Raw genomic sequence first — 16,778 nt, forward strand, 5'->3', positions numbered from 1 at the left:
AACACTGGGATATGCAAAGTTAAAACCCAGTGTACATGTAATTACAACAAAATGGGTAAATATCCAATATACCCAGTACTAATATTACTTTGTATTGTAGTTTTTACAATCATATGTTCATTGCAACAACTTGGAAATTTGAAATGTACATGTACTATAATGTGATAATTGTTCTCATGTGCCCTTTGAAGTCAATATGTTGACTAATTGTGCTTATTGGTGTGTTAATGACACAACAGAAAATTATACAGTGATATGGTAATCTTGAAAAAAACCATCTAATTTATAGTCAAGGATTTTGTGATTCGGTTATATTAAATGTACATAAACATAATGTTTAAATGTAAAAACAATGAAAATTGGAGAACAGGACATTTTAGTTTGCGTCTTAAAAGTTACCGGTACAACTGTGTATACCGGTAATCTTTATTTATCTTACAGACTTCTCACTAGCAGTCATCAAATTGTATCAACTTGGTTATAGGGATTTCATTTTGACATAATTCCTGTTAGAAGGCAGGGTTCTGTTGTGTAATCACATGATGCATGTTGCACAGAAAGTTTCCTGTTTGACTCGGTTGCACATCTTATTTTGCTACTTGTTACTATAGCAGGGTTTGAACTTGAACTTCTCATTTGGGCTAAACTACATCATTGACATGTTTGAACATTTATCTCAGTTTATATCTGCTGCCAATTCATTATAGCATGTGATGGAAAGAATCACTGTACGCAAACATTTGCATAAGGCAAAACAATTTTCATTGACATTTCAACAGTAAGAAGATGTATAAGTTTATAATGAGAATACTACAAAATATGCAATCGAGCACATCAAGTACATCAACCTCCACTACAAATCAATTGATTTGATTGCCAATAATACCCATTGCCGTATTCTTGTGATAACCTCATAGTATAGGAGAAAATCTATATTTTTGAAGGGCACCAAAGCAAACTCCTTGGGCATTGAGGCAATTGCCTTGGATTCCTCTGAAGTTAAAGCCTTGATATAGTGATTGAATCAAGCAGTGTCACTAATAATACTGAGCATTTTAAATCAGTTATGCTTTTATTATGTGATTATAATTGTCACTGCTGACAATACATATAGGCAGACCCTGTATTTGTGAAAATAAACTCACAGCTAAACATATCATACATTATTTGTATAGTTTTCTTGCACATTTCACATGGGAGTCTTGCATTCAAATATCATTTGCTGAATTAGGATACGTCTTATATAATGTACACATGGGATAATTCAGTGTATTTGGAAAGACATGTTCTGATTGGTTGAGAGCAAATAAGTCAGTCTGTAGTGAAGCTAGTCCAGGTCATGTGCCACATTAGCACTTCAGAAGTTGGAGCTTGGCTAAGAGTCAATGTTTGGAATTTTGAAAGTGAAAGGGAGTTATTGACTATATTTAAATATTGGAAGCTGGTTCCTATAACCGGCCAATAGAAATGAAGACATTTGAAGAATATAGTATGCATTCACCATTACATGATATGCATGACCATGTACTAAATAAAACCTTTATAGTTTATGCTAATGATATCATCCCACTGGACAGCAATTGGTTGAAATAATCATCTCATTTGCATAAATTAATATTCATGACCAATGAAAAACTTGTTTTTTCAGTAAAATTGTGCCAATAGCATACACGATAGTTCTAAATTGATTGATTCTATTGTTCAGTAAACTGTTGAAAGTAACCACAGGTTTTGTCTTTACCCTGATCCTAATAATGCAGAAGCACGTTTATATTTCACTATAGTACTATTGCTCAAAATGTTTTCAGTGACTTTTGTGAGTGACAAGTTACCTAATTACCGGATTCGGCTGATACCCCGCCCTGGGCGATCTTATGGAGGATTCGATTTTTTTTAAGAAAAATGTGGACCAAAAGATCGCCCGGGGCGATCTTTTGGCAGATATTACGAGGCCCATCTTGTCTAAAAAAATAACCCTGCGTTGATAGAAATGGTCTAGAAAAAATAATGTTTCGCGTTGACCAAATATAATCATGCAAAGTATAAATTCAAAGTGTTTTAATACATTGGTGAGAGGTCGCATTTTACGTGAACAAGAACATGCACTAAGAAGGAAAAGCAAGTCAAAGTCGAAACGGGGTGCATCATGGACATGACACAACACACGTTGCGACAACTGAGTGATTAGCGACATAATTTTGGGACGCAAATGAACTTGAAGTACTTCTTTGCGAAACTTGCTGCGCGGTGATCAAGTGTGTGTTGACCGAAGTTTGACCCCAAGTCACGTGCTGAACTGGTGCTTTACCTTAGCAACCTTTTTCTTTTGCGGTCCGCGCGTCGATCTAGTAAAATTTTTAGCTCCGCTGTCGACTTTGTCGAGCAGAGCTTATCATATGAGTGATTGTCCGTCGTCGTCGTATGTCGTCCGTGTCAATGTTTTACTTTTTCGATTTCTTCTTGAAAACTACAAGCCTGAATGCTTTGATACTTGGTGTATATGTACCTTGGGTAGACCTCTCTTAGGTTTGTTCATTTCATGTTGATATCTTCAATTCTCTAATTTTGGTGAATATTTTTGTCATTTTTGGTAAAAAGTGATATTTTCGACTTCTTGTTAAAAACCGCAAGTGCAATTGCTTTGATATTACATATATAGGTACTACATGTGGACCTCTCTCAGATTTGTTCATTTTGTAATGATATCTTTAATTCTCTAATTTTGGTGAATATTTTTATCATTTTTGGTAAAAAGTGATATTTTCCACTTCTTGTTAAAAACCGCAAGTCCAATTGCTTTGATACTACATATATAGGTACTACATGTGGACCTCTCTCAGATTTGTTCATTTTGTGATGATATCTTCAATTCTCTAATTTTGGTGAATATTTTTGTAATTTTTGGTAAAAAGTGATATTTTCGACTTCTTGTTAAAAACCACAAGTCCGATTGCTTTGATATTACATATATAGGTACTACATGTGGACCTCTCTCAGATTTGTTCATTTTGTAATGATATCTTTAATTCTCTAATTTTGGTGAATATTTTTATCATTTTTGGTAAAAAGTGATATTTTCGACTTCTTGTTAAAAACCACAAGTCCGATTGCTTTGATATTACATATATAGGTACTACATGTGGACCTCTCTCAGATTTGTTCATTTTGTAATGATATCTTTAATTCTCTAATTTTGGTGAATATTTTTATCATTTTTGGTAAAAAGTGATATTTTCGACTTCTTGTTAAAAACCGCAAGTCCGATTGCTTTGATATTACATATATAGGTACTACATGTGGATCTCTCTCAGATTTGTTCATTTTGTGATGATGTCTTCAATTCTCTAATTTTCGTGAATATTTTTGTAATTTTTGGTAAAAAGTGATATTTTCGACTTCTTGTTAAAAACCAATAGTTCAATTGCTTTGATATTACATATTTAGATACTACATGTAGACCTTTCTCAGATTTGTTCATTTCGTAATGATATCTTGGATTCTATAATTTTGGTGAATATTTTTGTCATATTTGGTAAAAAGTGATATTTTCGACTTCTTGTTAAAAACCAAAAGTTCATTTGCTTTGATATTACATATATAGATACTACATGTAGACCTTTCTCAGATTTGTTTATTTCGTGATGATATCTTCAATTCTCTAATTTTGGTGAATATTTTTGTCATTTTTGGTAAAAAGTGATATTTTCGACTTCTTGTTAAAAACTGCAAGTCCGATTGCTTTGATACTATACATATTGTTCATTTTCTGATGATGTCTTCAGTTCTTTAATTGAAATGTGCATTTCTAACAGCGGAGCTATCTCAGCCGATAGGCTGCTTGTTATTATATCTACGGTACTGTAATTACGCAACTTGTATGCAACTCTGTACTGGTTTTGAATATATCAACGTCGTTTACTTAGTGCACTGTTTTTCTAATTACGCAAAATTTGTTTACAATATTGTACCAGCTCTGAATATTTCAACTTTGTATTAAATGTATTGCTTTCATGATAATTACGCAAACTCAAGTTAATTTTTACTATTGTTAGGGCACTGACCCGGGGTATTGGGTCTGTGAATATTTCAATATTACCGACTTGATAATGCGTTGCATTCGTAATAATTACGCAAACATAAACATTGGCGCATTTAAATCATTAAAAATGATAGTAGTCGGGTATCTACGGAAAGTCGAGAAAATATTTTAAATACTTGTGATTCACCAATGTTCCAATGGTGATTTTTTTATTCGAAATGAAGTGAACATGTAATATAAACCATACCATGCGTCAAGTTAAATTTTACTATAATATAATAAACTTAGACAGCGCACTTCGATCGCAATATTCACGTACATTTCGACTGAACTCTAATAACCACGCGTTTGAGTTCACGCAAAGATATTTAAATTCGGGCCACCCAGCTTGACGCAAATCAATATAGTTACTTGTCATGTGTTCAAAAAATCTTTCAACTCTCACAAATACCATGAACGCGAAGAGCTAACTGGGGGTTATTTGAAAGAGAACGTCTTTTTTGGAGAAAAAACACGTCAGTACAAGATTATGTGTACAAGGTTATAGCTTTATAGAACGTACATGACGTAACGTACGTAAATCAATATAGTTACTTGTCATGTGTTCAAAAAATCTTTCAACTCTCGCAAATACCATGAACGCGAAGAGCTAACTGGGGGTTAACTGAAAGAGAACGTCTTTTTTGGAGAAAAAACACGTCAGTACAAGATTATGTGTACAAGGTTAGCTTTATAGAACGTACATAACCGCTTAACTCTGTGTGTTTTTTAATAATCATGTCGCATGTGAAACGCAGGAGACATTTTAGTTCGCCCATTTCTTGTTTACCGACATTTTGTCTGGAATGCGATACAGACAAAGATTAAACATTACTGATAACAACCAAGAGGCTCGAACCAGGAAGGCTTGAATATTTTAAACTTCGTAAGTATCATTCTTTTCAAGCGTAGACTTTATTCGAGTGTAATAATACGCAACAACAATTCCTATACAGCATTGGTTTTATTGAAGTTTTTAATGCTTTTCGGCTTCACAGTGAATTATTTTAGCGTCATATTTGAAATAGCGCGCTCGATAAAAGATGTCGGACGGGAAAATTGGGGTCTGTAAAAATGTTTGTTGGTTCAGTCAGGCAATGTGTGGACCAAAACATCGCCCACTATTTGAAACATCGCCCATGCGCGGCGTTTAGGATGGGCGGGGTATCAGCCGAATCCGGTACTATGCATTTCGAGAAACCACAGTGTGTGTGTGCATGCACAGTTTGAAATGGAAAAATTTTGAACGCAATAAAATCTCGCGTAGAATTGTTTTGCAATAGACATAATTTTAGAGCCTCCATTTTCCTACGAGATGTTTCTAAGTTCTGTTGAAGATTATTCTGTAAAGAAATTATTTAATATGTTCATAAAAGGAACGTTGTTGCTTTGACGATGGGTTACGGATGAATGACTTTGAAATGTTCCATTCAGATCGGATGGCGCCCTCTCGTACCAATCCCTTCTGGGATAGTACTGGGGCAAAGTAGTGTGTATATATTTGGGTTATTGGGTCTTAACACATACACATGGCCTTTGGCTCTGTAACATTTACAACATTTACGAGTCCAAGCATATATACAAGGCAGAATTTCATACATCGAAAAAACTCTTGACAAACAAGCTGCTCTCTTATTGGTCTGGCTGTTAGGTATTATTGTTGGGTAGCTTCGCATCAACGTCTAAAGTGTGACAGGCCTGAGACAATTATAAATATGCAGCAATTGTAACATGTAATGTTCAAATTATCAAGTTCTGGTTAGAGTAATTAATGAACTGAAACTTAAAATCAGAGAATTATGATTCAACTAGTCCATGACACACTCATACTCGTACGATTCACAGCACCGTCACGACCAATCAGATCGATTCACAGGACAGTTTATCAATCAGATCAATTCACAGGGTCGTTTCTAACAATCAGATCGATTCACAGGGTCGTTTCTAACAATCAGATCGATTCACAGGGTCTATTTCACCAATCAGATCGATTCACATGACCGTTTGTACCAATCAGATCGATTCACAAGGTCTGTTTCACCAATCAGAACGATTCACAGGGCCGTTGCTACCAATCACAACGATTCACAGAGTATGTTTCACCAATCAGATCGATTAACAGAACAATTACTACAAATCAGATCAATTCACAGGGTCTGTTTCACCAATCAGATCGATTCACATTACCGTTACTACCAATCAGATCGATTCACATGACTGTTTCTACCAATCAGATCGATTCACAGGGTCGTTGCTACCAATCAGAACGATTCACAGGGTCTATTTCATCAATCAGATCGATTCACATGATCGTTTCCACCAATCAGATTGATTCACATGACCGTTTCTACCTATCAGATCGATTCACAGGGTCTGTTTCACCAATCAGATCTATTAACAGAACAATTACTACAAATCAGATCGATTCACAGGGGCTGTTTCACCAATCAGATCGATTCACGTGACCGTTACTACCAATCAGATCGATTCACATGACCGTTTCTACCAATGAGATCGATTCACAGTTTTTTTTTACCAATCAAATCGATTCACTGGGTCTTTTTTACCAATCAGATCGATTAACATGACCGTTTCTACCAATCAGATCAATTTGCATGACCGTTGCTACCAATCAGAACGATTCACAGGCTATTTTTTACCAATTTTTATCGATTCACCGTATCTGTTTCACCAATCAGATCGATCCACAGTACCGTTTCTACCGTTACAACCAATCGGATCGATTCACATGGCCGTTAATACCAATCAGATCGATTCACATGGCCGTTACTACCAATCAGATCGATTCACAGGATCGTTACTACCAATAAGATCGATTCACAGGATCGTTTCTGCCAATGAGATCGATTCCCCGAGCCGTTACTACCAATCAGATCGATTCACAGGGTCTGTTTCACCAATAAGATCGATTAACATGACCGTTTCTACCAATCAGGTCGATTCACAGGACAGTTTCTACCAATCAGATCGATTCACAGGGTCTTTTTTACCAATCAGATCGATTCACATGACCGTTTCAACCAATCAGATCGATTCACAGGACAGTTTCTATCAATCAGATCGATTCACAGGGTCTTTTTTACCAATCAGATCGATTCACATGACCGTTTCAACCAATCAGGTCGATTCACAGGACAGTTTCGACCAATCAGATCGATTCACAGGGTCTTTTTTACCAATCAGATCGATTCACATGACCGTTTCAACCAATCAGATCGATTCACAGGACAGTTTCTACCAATCAGATCGATTCACAGGGTCTGTTTCACCAATCAGATCAATTTGCTTGACCGTTGCTACCAATCAGAACGATTTACACGCGTTATTTTTTACCAATTTTTACCGATTCACAGTATCTGTTTCCCCAATCAGATCGATCCACAGTACCGTTTCTACCAATCAGATCGGTTCACATGACCGTTTCTACCAATCAGATCGATTCACATGACCGTTTCTATCAATCAGATCGATTCACAAGACCGTTACTACCAATCAGATCGATTCACAGGACAGTTTCTACCAATCAGATCGATTCACAGTTTTTGACTACCAATCAGATCGATTCATAGGATCGTTACTACCAATCAGATCGATTCACAGGATCGTTTCTACCAATCAGATCGATTCACAGGATAGTTTCTACCAATCAGTTTGATTCACAAGACCGTTTCTACCAATCAAATCGGCTCACATGACCGATTCTACTAATCAGATCGATTCACATGACCGTTTCTATCAATCAGATCGATTCACAAGACCGTTACTACCAATCAGATCGATTCACAGGACAGTTTCTACCAATCAGATCGATTCACAGTTTTTGTCTACCAATCAGATCGATTCATAGGATCGTTACTACCAATCAGATCGATTCACAGGATCGTTTCTACCAATCAGATCGATTCACAGGATAGTTTCTACCAATCAGATCGATTCACAGGGCCGTTGCTACCAATCAGAACGATTCACAGAACAGTTTCTATCAATTAGATCGATTCACAGGGCCGCTGCTACCAATCAGAACGATTCACATGACAGTTTCTACCAATCAGATCGATTCACAGGGCCGTTACTACCAATCAAATCGATTCACAGGATCGTTACTACCAATCAGGTCGATTCACAGGATCGTCACTACCATTCAGGTCGATTGACAGGGCCGTTACCACCAATCAGATCGATTCACGGGGCCGTTACTACCAATCAAATCGACTCACAGGATCGTTTCTACCAATCAGGTCGATTCACAGGATCGTTTCTACCAATCAGATTGATTCACAGGATCGTTACAACCAATCAGGTCGATTCATAGGATAGTTACTACCAATCAGGTCGATTCACAGGATCGTTTCTACCAATCAGGTCGATTCACAGGATCGTTACTACCAATCAGATCGATTCATAGGGCCGTTACTACCAATCAGATCGATTCACAGGACAGGATCGTTACTACCAATCAGGTCGATTCACAGGATCGTTTCTACCAATCAAATCGATTCACCGGGTCTTTTTTACCAATCAGATCGATTAACATGACCGTTTCTACCAATCAGATCAATTTGCATGACCATTGCTACCAATCAGAACGATTCACAGGCTATGTTTTACCAATTTTTATCGATTCACAGTATCTGTTTCACCAATGAGATCAATCCACAGTACCGTTTCTACCGTTACAACCAATCGGATCGATTCACATGGCCGTTAATACCAATCAGATCGATTCACATGGCCGTTACTACCAATCAGATCGATTCACAGGATCGTTACTACCAATAAGATCGATTCACAGGATCGTTTCTGCCAATGAGATCGATTCCCCGAGCCGTTACTACCAATCAGATCGATTCACAGGGTCTGTTTCACCAATAAGATCGATTAACATGACCGTTTCTACCAATCAGGTCGATTCACAGGACAGTTTCTACCAATCAGATCGATTCACAGGGTCTTTTTTACCAATCAGATCGATTCACAGGACCGTTTCAACCAATCAGATCGATTCACAGGACAGTTTCTATCAATCAGATCGATTCACAGGGTCTTTTTTACCAATCAGATCGATTCACATGACCGTTTCAACCAATCAGGTCGATTCACAGGACAGTTTCGACCAATCAGATCGATTCACAGGGTCTTTTTTACCAATCAGATCGATTCACATGACCGTTTCAACCAATCAGATCGATTCACAGGACAGTTTCTACCAATCAGATCGATTCACAGGGTCTGTTTCACCAATCAGATCAATTTGCTTGACCGTTGCTACCAATCAGAACGATTTACACGCGTTATTTTTTACCAATTTTTACCGATTCACAGTATCTGTTTCCCCAATCAGATCGATCCACAGTACCGTTTCTACCAATCAGATCGGTTCACATGACCGTTTCTACCAATCAGATCGATTCACATGACCGTTTCTATCAATCAGATCGATTCACAAGACCGTTACTACCAATCAGATCGATTCACAGGACAGTTTCTACCAATCAGATCGATTCACAGTTTTTGACTACCAATCAGATCGATTCATAGGATCGTTACTACCAATCAGATCGATTCACAGGATCGTTTCTACCAATCAGATCGATTCACAGGATAGTTTCTACCAATCAGTTTGATTCACAAGACCGTTTCTACCAATCAAATCGGCTCACATGACCGATTCTACTAATCAGATCGATTCACATGACCGTTTCTATCAATCAGATCGATTCACAAGACCGTTACTACCAATCAGATCGATTCACAGGACAGTTTCTACCAATCAGATCGATTCACAGTTTTTGTCTACCAATCAGATCGATTCATAGGATCGTTACTACCAATCAGATCGATTCACAGGATCGTTTCTACCAATCAGATCGATTCACAGGATAGTTTCTACCAATCAGATCGATTCACAGGGCCGTTGCTACCAATCAGAACGATTCACAGAACAGTTTCTATCAATTAGATCGATTCACAGGGCCGCTGCTACCAATCAGAACGATTCACATGACAGTTTCTACCAATCAGATCGATTCACAGGGCCGTTACTACCAATCAAATCGATTCACAGGATCGTTACTACCAATCAGGTCGATTCACAGGATCGTCACTACCATTCAGGTCGATTGACAGGGCCGTTACCACCAATCAGATCGATTCACGGGGCCGTTACTACCAATCAAATCGACTCACAGGATCGTTTCTACCAATCAGGTCGATTCACAGGATCGTTTCTACCAATCAGATTGATTCACAGGATCGTTACAACCAATCAGGTCGATTCATAGGATAGTTACTACCAATCAGGTCGATTCACAGGATCGTTTCTACCAATCAGGTCGATTCACAGGATCGTTACTACCAATCAGATCGATTCATAGGGCCGTTACTACCAATCAGATCGATTCACAGGACAGGATCGTTACTACCAATCAGGTCGATTCACAGGATCGTTTCTACCAATCAAATCGATTCACCGGGTCTTTTTTACCAATCAGATCGATTAACATGACCGTTTCTACCAATCAGATCAATTTGCATGACCATTGCTACCAATCAGAACGATTCACAGGCTATGTTTTACCAATTTTTATCGATTCACAGTATCTGTTTCACCAATGAGATCAATCCACAGTACCGTTTCTACCGTTACAACCAATCGGATCGATTCACATGGCCGTTAATACCAATCAGATCGATTCACATGGCCGTTACTACCAATCAGATCGATTCACAGGATCGTTACTACCAATAAGATCGATTCACAGGATCGTTTCTGCCAATGAGATCGATTCCCCGAGCCGTTACTACCAATCAGATCGATTCACAGGGTCTGTTTCACCAATAAGATCGATTAACATGACCGTTTCTACCAATCAGGTCGATTCACAGGACAGTTTCTACCAATCAGATCGATTCACAGGGTCTTTTTTACCAATCAGATCGATTCACAGGACCGTTTCAACCAATCAGATCGATTCACAGGACAGTTTCTATCAATCAGATCGATTCACAGGGTCTTTTTTACCAATCAGATCGATTCACATGACCGTTTCAACCAATCAGGTCGATTCACAGGACAGTTTCGACCAATCAGATCGATTCACAGGGTCTTTTTTACCAATCAGATCGATTCACATGACCGTTTCAACCAATCAGATCGATTCACCGGACAGTTTTTACCAATCAGATCGATTCACAGGGTCTGTTTCACCAATCAGATCAATTTGCTTGACCGTTGCTACCAATCAGAACGATTTACACGTGTTATTTTTTACCAATTTTTACCGATTCACAGTATCTGTTTCCCCAATCAGATCGATCCACAGTACCGTTTCTACCAATCAGATCGGTTGACATGACCGTTTCTACCAATCAGATCGATTCACATGACCGTTTCTATCAATCAGATCGATTCACAAGACCGTTACTACCAATCAGATCGATTCACAGGACAGTTTCTACCAATCAGATCGATTCATAGGATCGTTACTACCAATCAGATCGATTCACAGGATCGTTTCTACCAATCAGATCGATTCACAGGATAGTTTCTACCAATCAGTTTGATTCACAAGACCGTTTCTACCAATCAAATCGGCTCACATGACCGTTTCTACCAATCAGATCGATTCACATGACCGTTTCTATCAATCAGATCGATTCACAAGACCGTTACTACCAATCAGATCGATTCACAGGACAGTTTCTACCAATCAGATCGATTCACAGTTTTTGTCTACCAATCAGATCGATTCACATGACAGTTTCTACCAATCAGATCGATTCACAGTTTTTGTCTACCAATCAGATCGATTCATAGGATCGTTACTACCAATCAGATCGATTCACAGGATCGTTTCTACCAATCAGATCGATTCACAGGATAGTTTCTACCAATCAGATCGATTCACAGGGCCGTTGCTACCAATCAGAACGATTCACAGAACAGTTTCTATCAATTAGATCGATTCACAGGGCCGTTACTACCAATCAAATCGACTCACAGGATCGTTTCTACCAATCAGTTTGATTCACAAGACCGTTTCTACCAATCAAATCGGCTCACATGACCGTTTCTACCAATCAGATCGATTCACATGACCGTTTCTATCAATCAGATCGATTCACAAGACCGTTACTACCAATCAGATCGATTCACATGACCGTTTCTATCAATCAGATCGATTCACAGTTTTTGTCTACCAATCAGATCGATTCACATGACAGTTTCTACCAATCAGATCGATTCACAGTTTTTGTCTACCAATCAGATCGATTCATAGGATCGTTACTACCAATCAGATCGATTCACAGGATCGTTTCTACCAATCAGATCGATTCACAGGATAGTTTCTACCAATCAGATCGATTCACAGGGCCGTTGCTACCAATCAGAACGATTCACAGAACAGTTTCTATCAATTAGATCGATTCACAGGGCCGTTACTACCAATCAAATCGACTCACAGGATCGTTTCTACCAATCAGGTTGATTCACAGGATCGTTTCTACCAATCAGATTGATTCACAGGATCGTTACAACCAATCAGGTCGATTCATAGGATAGTTACTACTAATCAGGTCGATTCACAGGATCGTTTCTACCAATCAGATCGATTCACAGGATCGTTGCTACCAATCAGATCGATTCATAGGGCCGTTACTACCAATAAGATCGATTCACAGGACAGGATCGTTACTACCAATCAGGTCGATTCACAGGATCGTTTCTACCAATCAGATCGATTCACATGGTCGTTTCTACTAATCAGATCGATTCACAGGATCGTTACTACCAATCAGATTGATTCACAGGATCGTTACTACCAATCAGGTCGATTCATAGGATAGTTACTACCAATCAGGTCGATTCACAGGATCGTTTCTACCAATCAGATCGATTCACAGGATCGTTACTACCAATCAGATCGATTCATGGGGCCGTTACTACCAATCAGATCGATTCACAGGACAGGATCGTTACTACCAATCAGGTCAATTCACAGGATCGTTTCTACCAATCAGATCGATTCACATGATCGTTTCTACTAATCAGATCGATTCACAGGATCGTTACTACCAATCAGATCGATTCACAGGATCGTTTCTACCAATCAGGTCGATTCACAGGATCTTTACTACCAATCAGGTCGATTCACAGGATCGTTTCTACCAATCAGGTCGATTCACAGGATCGTTACTACCAATCAGATCGATTCACAGGATCGTTTCTACCAATCAGATCGATTCACAGGATCGTTACTACCAACAAGATCGACTCACAGGATCGTTTCTACCAATCAGATCGATTCACAGGATCGTTTCTACCAATCAGATCGATTCACAGGATCGTTTCTACCAATCAGATCGATTCACAGGATCGTTACTACCAATCAGATCGATTCACAGGATCGTTACTACCAATCAGATCGATTCACAGGATCGTTTCTACCAATCAGATCGATTCACAGGATCGTTACTACCAATCAGATCGATTCACAAGATCATTACTACGAATCAGATAGATTCACAGGGCCGTTACTACCAATCAGATCGATTCACAGAATCGTTACTACCAATCAGATCGATTCACAGAATCTTTACTACCAATAAGATCGATTCACAGGATCGTTTCTACCAATCAGGTCGATTCACAGGATCGTTACTACCAATCAGATCGATTCACAAGATCGTTACTACGAATCAGATAGATTCACAGGGCCGTTACTACCAATCAGATCGATTCACAGAATCGTTACTACCAATCAGATCGATTCACATGATCGTTTCTACCAATCAGATCGATTCCCAGAGCCGTTACCACCAATCAGATCGATTCCCCCTTTTCTACCAATCAGATCAAATCGCAGGTTCTGTTTTACCAATCAGATCGATTCACAGGGCCATTTCTACCAATCAGATCAAGTAGCGGCGGCACGGGGGGGGCAGAGGGGTTGTCGCCCCTAGTGAAAAAATCAAGCTGAAAACCCTCTGTGTCAGCAAAATTTGCCCCTCAAAATGCGGAAAGAGTGTTTCAGAGGGTCTAGATTTCAAATGTTTTAAGGGGAACATGCACTTAATTTTTTTTAATAATTTCCATGTTTTTCTAATATAAATGTTTGTCATCACATTAAGAATTAATACGCTAAGGAAATCCTTATGTTTTCTCCATGTATGTGACGAAACAAAAATATGAAGATTTTTTTTTCAGCACTTTTAGTTATTTTTTTAAATTTAACTGCATGGTATGACATGACTACGATTTAGGACAACTATACAAGCAAGTACACGAACTTTTCTATCGCTTTTCACAACTTTGCACTCTGCTAATATACTGTGGAATACTTTATTTTCGCTGGAATTAATTTTCGCTGAAAAGGCTTTTTGCGCATTTTGTATGGAATTTATTTTCACTGATTTTTTATGAGTTTAATGTGAAATATAGGAAAAGAAGTATATTCGCTGGATTTTATTTTCACGGAATCATCCATTCAGCGAAAATAGCAAAAATAAATTCCAAGCGAAAATAAAGTATTCTACAGTATAGGGCTTTAACTTAGCTTTTTTTAATTTTTTTCTTGCAACTACATAACTCCTGGGTTCGATATGACAATGACTTAGGTCAAATATACAAGGAACCAACCAACTTTTCAATCGTTTTCACAACTTTGCAGGCTGTTTTTCTTATCATTACACAACCGGCTGATAGATCAATCTGCATATATCATAGAGGGATTTAACTTGGCATTAATTCATATATTCATATAACTACAGGGTTCGTAATGACAACAGCACATACTATAATGATATAATGTGTCCTTGAATTGTTGTATAATAACGTTGTTTGTGAACACATAAGCTATTGCATAATATCGGTGTCTGTAAACACACAATCTGTTCCTTGATAATGTTTTTTGTAAACACAAACTGTTGCATGACAACTCTAAACTCACAAACTGTTGATAATATTGTCTAAACACACAAAATGTAGCATAATAAAGGTGTTTGTCAACACAAATTTACATGATAACTGTAAACACACATACTACTATGAGATATTGGTGTCCTTGCACACAAACTGTTGTATAATATCGATGTTTGTAAACACACAAACTGATGCATAATAACGGTGTTTTTAAACACACAAACTGATGCATAATAACGGTGTTTTTAAACACACAAACTGATGCATAATAACGGTGTTTTTAAACACACAAACTGATGCATAATAACGGTGTTTTTAAACACACAAACTGATGCATAATAACGGTGTTTTTAAACACACAAATTGCTAGATGATGACTGTGTAAGGAACCTACTGCATAATAACAGCTTGTAAACACAAATGCAGATGTATATTAACGGTGTTTGTAAAGGCAAACTGTTACATGATAACGTTGTCTCGGCACAAGGTGTTGCATAATAACAGCTTGTAAACACAAATGCAAATGTATATTAACGGTGTTTGTAAAGGCAAACTGTTACATGATAACGTTGTCTCGGCACAAGGTGTTGCATAATAATGGTAACTGGCACACAAACTGTTGTATAACAGCACAACTGCACTGTATATTATCAGAATACATGTATTACATGTAAGACTGATTGTGAATACATTCAACATTACGTCGTCACGGTGCATTTATACAAAAATTAACAAAATAAATTAATCTCTCGGTTTATCTGCATCCGATAAACGGGGAGAACGCATCAGACTGAGGTATATTGCTGTTTATTTCATTCTTAGGTTTTTATTTATCGATATATAAAGTTTGGGCGGGGTGCCAAGGTGTACGTATACTACCTTATGTCCAATCTGCATATCACTTGTCAAGCGAGTAATGATATGTATCAACGCCCTCTACGATGAGCTTTAGCAAACCGATATAAACTGAAATGAAGCACATTACCGACTTGAGATGTTAGATTCGTTTGACTCACTTAATTGTAATCGCACTTGTGTTTAAATATATCGCGTCTTCATTTTTACAGTATGCACGAACTGGTTGTACCAGAGATACGTACTAAATTCATGCATTGGTCGGCGACAGTCGAGTGTTCGAGATCTTCTGTAAATAAAACTAGGCCAACCATTTAATATATTATGTAGTCGTTTTTGACCTTATTACATAATATTGCTTTAAAAATAACAATCAGAACATGACAATACATGACAATACAAACGTGCTTATTATCAATCCATTTGATCCAAACCCAATTGGCACAGGATGAGCCAATCTCCCAGGCAGAGTTCTATTTCGACGAATGTATACTTTCGGTGTTCTGGCCGCAATGATCACTGGGAAGGAGAATGGGGATAAGCCACACATGACAATTGGAACACAGTTAATAATGGCCAAACTGTATTACGTAAATGAATATAAGGTATTATTGAAATACAGTGGAAATGTTCAAGTTTTAATTTATGCAAATTCCGACAAATGAACATATAACAGAGCACATTATGTTGAATGAAGGTGGTCGCTGAACAGCGTGTCTTCGAATTCATGAAAACAAACAATGTATTTTACACGCGTTGTATACGTCGCTATTAGTCCCATATCGAACAGAACACGACGCGACGACTGCCACCCTTTAATAAATACACATTTAAGCTACAACATATGCCAATACTTCAATCAGGAATGGCAAACTATTCTGTTTTAACTATTATATTACATGT

The sequence above is a fragment of the Saccoglossus kowalevskii genome, chromosome 5 (assembly GCF_978046115.1).
Source record: "Saccoglossus kowalevskii chromosome 5, keSacKowa6.1, whole genome shotgun sequence".
Taxonomy (NCBI): Eukaryota; Metazoa; Hemichordata; class Enteropneusta; family Harrimaniidae; genus Saccoglossus; species Saccoglossus kowalevskii.